Raw genomic sequence first — 8,934 nt, 5'->3', positions numbered from 1 at the left:
TCCGAAATTGGCACATTCTAATTTCTTTGATGTTGATGCAATGGTTTTAACACTATTTCGTTCGGGTCGTCTCTCATGTCATAAAGTATAAACTGAATTCACGCAAGATATATGTTATGATTCGCCTATATGGGATACTATTGAAGACGTTTGTTCATCAAAAGTTGGGTTTAGGATCTACTTGGATTGTGATAACATGATGTTGTACTACCTACACACTTTACCTCCAAGGATTCATAAAGTGTGCCATGAGTGTTTCGATGAATTGAATTTGGTCGACGGAAATTTTCTTTGTTTTAGAAACAAAAATTTGTTGTATTATATTGCAAAGAATGATTAGCAAGTTGTCTTACATACTCTTTTATATTAATGTAGTATGTTAATTTTCTTAATTGAATTACAAAATAAGTGCAATTAGAGTTGTACTATTTATTTGTCAAAACGTGTTTGCTATTATAACTCACGGTTGATTATTACTACATGCAATAAATTCAAGCATTTAAATACCAACCAATGCATGCAAGCCATTAAATATTATCTACCACCTAATGCATGCAATACATTAAATGATATTTTTTATGCCTATAAAATAGACTTGAAGAATCCGGTTTCCATATCCATCTATTGCTTCCAATACATTAAACTCTATGCTTCCATATGTTTACAATCTGTTTTTAAATTTCCAAGTTAAGTATCCTTCTAATTTCTGAAAAAACAACTTATTTCATTAGATGGATCCTAAAATTGCAAAACATGTCAATGATATTAATGAGTCTATTATGGAATTTTTTGAAGCATGGTCTGCCATTGATGAGCAAATTGCGAATTCTCTAAAAGCACTAGAGAAATTAGAAGAAGAAGATATGGAAACCATGGGTTATGTTGGTATGATTATCTCCTTTCGTAATAAGATTGAACTTGCGACAACAGAAGCAAAGGAAACAGTTCAGTATTTGGATTCCCCAATAAATGATTAATGTAATTAAACGTGTGTAAGCATTAGGAATCTAAAGATGATATGATGCTTGAAGAATGAAGTAGAAAAGTTTTCTCATGTATTGTTTTGCATTTTCATATTAAATATATATGTATTACATATCTCTATTTATTTTTCATGGTCATGAATTTTGTTTAGTCGAGAAAAAGTCTTGCAGTACATGACTAAATTGCTTAAGTGGAGTTTCATAGTAATTAATTTGTGAATGTTCGTATTAAATATGTATTATATATATATATCTCTTTAGTTATCATGGTCATGAATTAAGTTTAATCAAGAAAAAGTAAAATATAATGCATAAATTTATTTTTCGGATCTATAAAAAAACGTGACACAATTTTATTTAACATAACTATTTTGTATATTTCGATCTAACATTGAACATATCATCGTGGGATACTCTTATGTGTGTTAAAGATTTTGATTTGATTTACCTTCTAATATATTGATTCGTTACCAAACACTAAAACACTAATAAAAAACGTAAATATTTAGCAGTTTAGAAACGAAATATTCCGGTGAATTTTTAATTGATTGATTCCGAAATTAAATGATTTCAAGAGACACATACTTTTATTTGCGTTATTGTTTGTCTTATATATATTGAACATACAAAAGTTAGTTCTATTGTGATTTTTTTCCAAGATCAAGTTGTTTATTCTCTTTTGTGAAATGGATCCTCATGTCAACAAGGTGCGAAAAAATGAATTCACATTGTTAAATTCTTTGAAGAGGCAAGTTCACATTGAAAATAAGGAAATAGGTATATATATACTGCATTTTTTTTTTCCACAGGTTTCTTTGTTTTTTTTTTAAACTTAATTTTTTACATTCTGTTAAAACATTCTAACAAAAATAAATCCTTTTCTCGATTTTTAATCACAGTATATTTTTTAAAAAAAAACATAAATTCGTTTCATGCATGCTATGTAAATACGAAATCTATATCTTATATCTGAATTATGATAATTCTCTTTTTAATTTTTACAAAAATATGTCTATATCTATATATATATATATATATATATATATATATATATTATTTTAGATATATAGATATTATCTAATGTTATAAATTATTTTTAATATTTTTGGTTACATTCATGTAATATATGTAGTTATCCATATAATGTTATTTTCGATATCACAACAATATAGAACTATCAATTTTTGCCTCTTTGTTCTATTTGGGTTTTTTTTATTTTTGTCCACGTTTAGAATTATTTGTATCATAAATATATATGCATGTGAAATAGACAATCTTCGTAAATGTGTAATTCTTAAAAAATGACATGTTAGGTGTTGTTGGAGTACTCATCTATATGGGACGTGTTCAATCAAAAATTAATCGACAAAGCAACAAACAATATATCATACTAATTGACAAGAGGTAGTTTTATAATTTTGTGATTTATATTACATGTAATTGTAGTTCATTTTTTCTTTTGTCATAATCAATATATTGATTCGTTGTTTCTACTTACATCAGTTATACTACTATGAAAATATGCGTTGTCGACAATTATTTTGACCATTTAGAACAATTAAGTTCGACATATTACAAGAAGCTATGGTTGTTTTAGCAAGAGGATTGGTTTTGAAAAATGACGACGTAAGCATGAAAATTGTATTTTTAGGTAACATATGTTTACAATCTGTTTTAAAATACTTTTGTCTTTTACTACATTTCATAGGCATTTATTTGCAATCCGTTGAAAACACACAAATCATGATCAATCCTAGGACAAAGATTGCAAGCAAGCTAAAACAATGGTAAGCTACTATGTATACTTACATGCGATTGGATCATTTTTACATCCATATGCAACTTAACGTGTTCGCTTAAATACATGTTTTAATTGCATTAATTAGGTTTCGTAACGATCAATTTGTTCGACACAAGACAATATGGATAAATAAGACTTCTCTTCCGCTCAATAGATTACTATGCATCTCAAATTCCTGCGTTTATCCATTTCTGAGTTTCACAAATACAACGGAGTATGTCCTATCTGATATTTACTTTATAATATCTTATATTTGTTCGTTATATTATATTAATATGTAAATGAAATTCATTATTTCATTGTATGGATGCAAGTGTAGGGTTGTTGGGAGGATAGATGATATTTATAAAGTAAATAGTTCGGATTCTCTATTCATACATATCAAAATTAAGGATATAAGTGGGTCATTAAGTGTTGGACTATCTCACAAGCAAATATATTTTATATTACAATTGTCCACTCTTGATCTACCAAAACGAACTGAAGAGGTATGTATGTTAATATTAGAAACTTCTAGGATACAACTACAACTTTGTAATATAAATTTCGCATTATCGCTAATGAATGTTTTTTGTAGGTTAAATACATGGACAACCTAAGGAACAAACTGTTCTCTCACATTGGAGATGTATATGTTTTCGTACTTGAAGCGACATTGCTATGTTTTAAATCTAAAGTTCATGAAGTTGTGGATGTTACACACGTTTACTGGGCGGAAGAGTGTGCTTATCAATTTACTTGCAAGTTGCCTACTTATAGCAAACAAATGGATCACAAAATATGATTTTTATGTATTTTGTTTGTTTTTTAAATTTTGTTATTTACAGAGTGTATACATTAAACTGTAAGTTTACTACTTTTTGTTATGCGTTATTAATTATACTTTCGTTTATGTCTTAAATCATAATAGAATGAAAATTTAATATATATACCGGTTAGAAAATTGATTTATTACCAAACACTTAAAATAATAAATTAAATTATTGCAATAATTAATATTGGACTTATATATAAAACAACCATATACAATTATTAATCACGTTTTTAATAAAAAAAAAATAGTAACTGGCGTCATTTTTTTTAATGAATTTAGTAGATTTTCCTATATTAAATAGTGCACTAATTGGGATATTTTTAGATTTGACAGTTACGAAATTTTGGTATGTGTTGCCAATAAGTAGTGACTTTTCATATATACAAAAATTATTGCCAAAAGACACAACCATTTATAACAATGTAAATATATATAATATATATACAGATTAATATATGCCGGTTAGAAAATTGATTTATTACCAAACATTTCCATTAATAAAGTAAATTATTGCATAAATTAATAATATATATATATTTCAAATAACTATATACAATCATTAGTCACGTTTTTAAAAAAATATATAAACTGCCGTCTTTTTTTAAAATGAATTTCCTACTAATTCCTATATTAAAATAGCATTAATTGGGATATATATATATATATATATATATATATATATATATATATATATATATATATACATATATTTGGCAGTTTATAAAATGTTGGTATAATTCGCCATTAATTAGTGACTTTCCATTGTCTCAAATATTATTGCCAAAAGACACATCTTTTCATTTTCTCTAATCATGCCTTTTTTATAAATGTTATATATATCTAAATATACATGCATAGTTTTTACAATTCATTCAACCAAAATACACCCTCCAAATTAAAATTTCGATTTTTTTCATTCTTACACTCTCAAGCATGGAATTCCCAACTGCAAAGAAGCCTAACATTGTTCATGCCCTTCCTACTGAAATTATTATTGAAATTCTTTCACGCGTTGGTGCTGCAAGTGCTCCTGATTTATTTGCATGCAGATTGACGTGAGCTTATATTTATAACCTCTTTTGTTTTGACAGGATATAAATTTACAATTTAGTCATCTTATGAAATTAGTTTGTTTTTCAGTTGCAAGGCTATTAATAAAATGTCACACGATGAGAAGATATATAAGAAGGTTTCTTTCGAACACCTGTACATGCGTTCATTGCGTAATGATGAAAATAAAGCAAAGTTTTTTGATTTGTGCTTGCAATACAAGAACCCTTTTGCGTTATGGCATGGTAAAGCTGTTTATTTTTTATTAACGAAATTTTATCGCATGTATATTTTTTTATTTATTTACATTATGAACATAACTAACTATTTTTTTTATAGGTACAATATTTCACATATGTGTTGTTAGATGAAGGGTTGAAAAACATCGACTTGGCACATTCAAAGTGTAATATCCTAAAAACCTTAAACATATTTAAGTGAATAATTAGCATAATAATGTAGTTAGAACATATTTTATTTTATTCGTTCCACTAATTAAGCAACGTATAATAAAATGATTATAAAATTTTAACATAAAAATTTACCAACTTAAATTATGGCGATAATTATAATTTCATGAGTTAAACAAGAAGGCTAATATAGTTGATAATTTACTTAAAGTACAAAATGTCAACATTTCACCCAAAATTTCATTAAGTCACATTTAGGAGTGTTAGTATGGAAAAATTTCTGATTTTTGGGTTGCAAAATAAAAAGAGAAAAGAGAAAACAAAGCTATGGCCAATTTCCCCCATTAATGGTGTCTTCTTCCTCACTCCACCATGTCCATTTGTCACTCATGCAATCACAACTTTCTTCTCCTTCTTCAAACAAATCTGTCACCAATCCTCACCAAAGCTTCCTCAAGTTAACAAAATCAGATTATTTACTTCACCATCTTCCTCCCAACCACTAATTTTAACTCCAAATTTCCCTATATATAGTCATGGATACAACACCAAGAACACACCAACAACAACCTTCATCATCACTTCTCTCTAATCAGAAATTCCGTCTATGATCGCCGGAAAATTGTAACTAAAAGAAACCCAAAAGAAAACCCCAAATTCATAATCTCTCTCCTTTGTTTCGAACCCCCACAACCGACCACCGTCGGCCACCGCGCGCGCCACCTGCGCCGCGCACAGTCCCGCCCACACCTCGCCAACTCGCCGGTCATCAGCCCGCCGCCGGAGATCCATGCCAGCACCCTCACGTTCGCTCTCTTCTCCTCCTCGCGCACTCTCTCTCCTAGTCCGCTCTTCTCGTCGCTCCTCGTCGCGTGCGCTGCTGCTGCCTTTCGCCGCCGCCGGAGACTAACGTCGCTGACGCTGACCGCCGCTGCTCGACGCCGTTCACCGGAGCCGGCATCCCACCTCTGCCACGATTACGTTCTCCCTGCTCCTAGTAGCAGAGGTGATGTTTTGTTTTAAAATTTCTGATTTTCTTTAGTTTATGATAATGCAAGCCCAAGTTTTTAACCCTTAACCTTTATTTGGGCCTAGAACCTTGGACTCAGAAATAAGCTTAAGTTTTAAATCTGAATTATATTGTTGTTGGGCTAAAGGAGTTAAACTAAAGCTGATTTAGTGCTTTAATAAGTCATGTTAGGTTAATTTATTAAGTTAAGTATAATGTTGGGCTTATAATCTGATTTACTTAGCTAAGTCATTTAAGTTAATCTTGTTACTTTAATATTTCGAGCTTTAGTGGACTGATTTAATTAGTTTCACTAAACCACCTAACTTATTTACTAAAATCTATTATTGGGTTATAATTCATGATTTCTAAACTAGTTGAGTTGTTTAAAACTAATTAAAAATAATTCATTAAGCTTATAATTGAGTTTAAGTTATGAGAACTTCACTAATTCTTAAGTTATTTGTAATAATTAAGTTACTTGACTTGTTAGTTTTAAATGACTAACTAATATTAAAATAATGTTAATGGTTCTAGTATATTAAAAATTAGTTTAATAATAGACGATTAATTGGTTATTAACTACGAACTCTTATAACAAAAATATCTTTTCAAAAGGTTATATGTTATGTATTAATATAACTTTAATATTTCGATAATTTCTAAAAATATAGCTAAATGAGTTATTTCACTTAATTAGTTGTTAAAGAGTCACCTTAATTAAAAAGTTATTAACGATTAAGAAATAATGACCTTTAAGGAGACCTTAATGACGTTATAATGACCGCTATGACCTTAACAAGCGTTAACTAATATTTAAGCTTAAAAGCTAAATAACGAAACGTTCATTAATAAAATTATTCTTGAATAGAATAAAGAAGATAAAGGATATTACAAGTCTCCCCCGGATATCATGGTTGGTAAGCAGGAATTCAGGTAACGTCTACTGCTAACACCCACAATCCCTTTCGAATGATGTTTTATGGTATTTCGCACTATGTTGTTGATGTATGGATTGTGGGATATGAAAGGTTTTATGAATATGATGATTTTCGATGATATGAAATGATTTTGATGTATATGAAAATATGAGTATGATGCCATTATGATTTTAATGATGTTTCATGATTATGATTACAATGATGTAATGTAATTATGCTATGTAAAAAGAGACGAAACGATAAAGTACAGTGAAAGATGGTTCTTGGCAGTATGATACGGGCACCGCAAGTGTCACCTATGATGTGACCGCCTGACTGTTTTATACGGGCACCGCAAGTGTCACCTATGTTGTGACCGCCTGACTGTTTTATGATACGGGCACCGCAAGTGTCACCTATGTTGTGACCGCCTGATGGTTTAAATGATACGGGCACCGCAAGTGTCACCTATGATGTGACCGCCTGACTGTTATGTAGTGGGAGACGTCCCTATGTTATGATGTACTAGCCAAGTTACCAAAGTAAAAGATATATGATGATGAACATGATAAAGAAGATAATGTAACATGTTATGATATGTTTGTGAAATGGTTTTACTTATTCTCTTCTCCCTGTTTATAAATAAAATGATGTGAAATGAATTTACGATGTTAGAGTAGTATGTTACTGAGCCTCGGCTCACGACGTTTTGTTTTATGTTTTAGGTATGGAAGAACAATTGTGGATCACTATTATACTACGTTTTGGAGATTATGTATGATTCATGGGGTTTTAAGATACTTTGTATAATGAACAAATAAGTATTATCTTGCGATGAGTAATTGTATAGTGAATTTTTAATTTTAGGCTACTATTTTATTTGTGGGCCATAACCCACATGATTAAGTTATGCTTCCGCTGACGATTAAGGTTATGTAAATTTGTCGGGGCGTTACACAAAGGGCAATGTGTTGGCCACATATTTATTGGGACTTTTGCTTATATTCAATGTAGATGAAGAGCGCAAAAAGAGGGGTGTATCGTTATTACTAAGTGTTTTTCACCAGCATGCAATAGATGAAGTGGTTCAATTAAGAGGAACTTTACGAGATATGATGGTGTCCATTTGGTTAAATAATAACATTGTTCGTGAGTCAGATGAATTGGTAAAGTGTGATCAAGGGCACCTTCATGCATATGACAACATTGTGGACAAATGGGATTACTTCGCATGGGGTCCTGATGATCTCAATAGTTTATGTGATGCATACTTATGTAATCGCGAAACCGCCTTTTTTCTACGCTTGCTCCACTAGATTTTCTTAGATATGAAATAGTTATTTTAAGTTTTTGCTTTATATAGATTTGTAGGTTAATTCTCAGTTGTATTAAGGTTGTTTTCATAATAAGAGTTTTAATTTCAATAAGATAAGTTTTTATTAATCTTATATATTTTCCATATTAAATGACAATCATTTTTGTTCAGTTATGATGAACTTATATTCAGTTTGACCACATATCAGAGCAATCTATATATATTTAATTAAACACTAATAATCAAAAACTTATAAATGGTTGATTTAAATTTCAGATTTTTTGTTTATTAAGGCACATTTATAAGTGTTTAAGTCTAAATAATGTTAATTTATGTAGTTGCTTTTTAAGATTCAAAATATTACTTACCAAATAAAAGATCTTTTTCTCGATGCTAAATCAGTATTATAATATGGAGTGAATAATTAATTTGTAGTAGTAATTAATCAAATATTATTGTTACGCCAATTTAGGTAAAGGTTGTGTATTATATGTCTTATATTTTTTTTAGCTATACAAAAAAAAATTACGATTTTTGGGGAAAGATTTTACAAGAGATATACTTATGTCACCAATGATACAATTTTTCGTAATAATTGTATTTAGGAATATATGGTTTATTCAAATTATGAA

The sequence above is a fragment of the Beta vulgaris genome, chromosome 2 (genome assembly GCF_026745355.1).
Source record: "Beta vulgaris subsp. vulgaris cultivar EL10 chromosome 2, EL10.2, whole genome shotgun sequence".
In the NCBI taxonomy this organism is placed as follows: Eukaryota; Viridiplantae; Streptophyta; class Magnoliopsida; order Caryophyllales; family Amaranthaceae; genus Beta; species Beta vulgaris.
Note: the sequence above shows the minus strand (reverse complement) of the source record.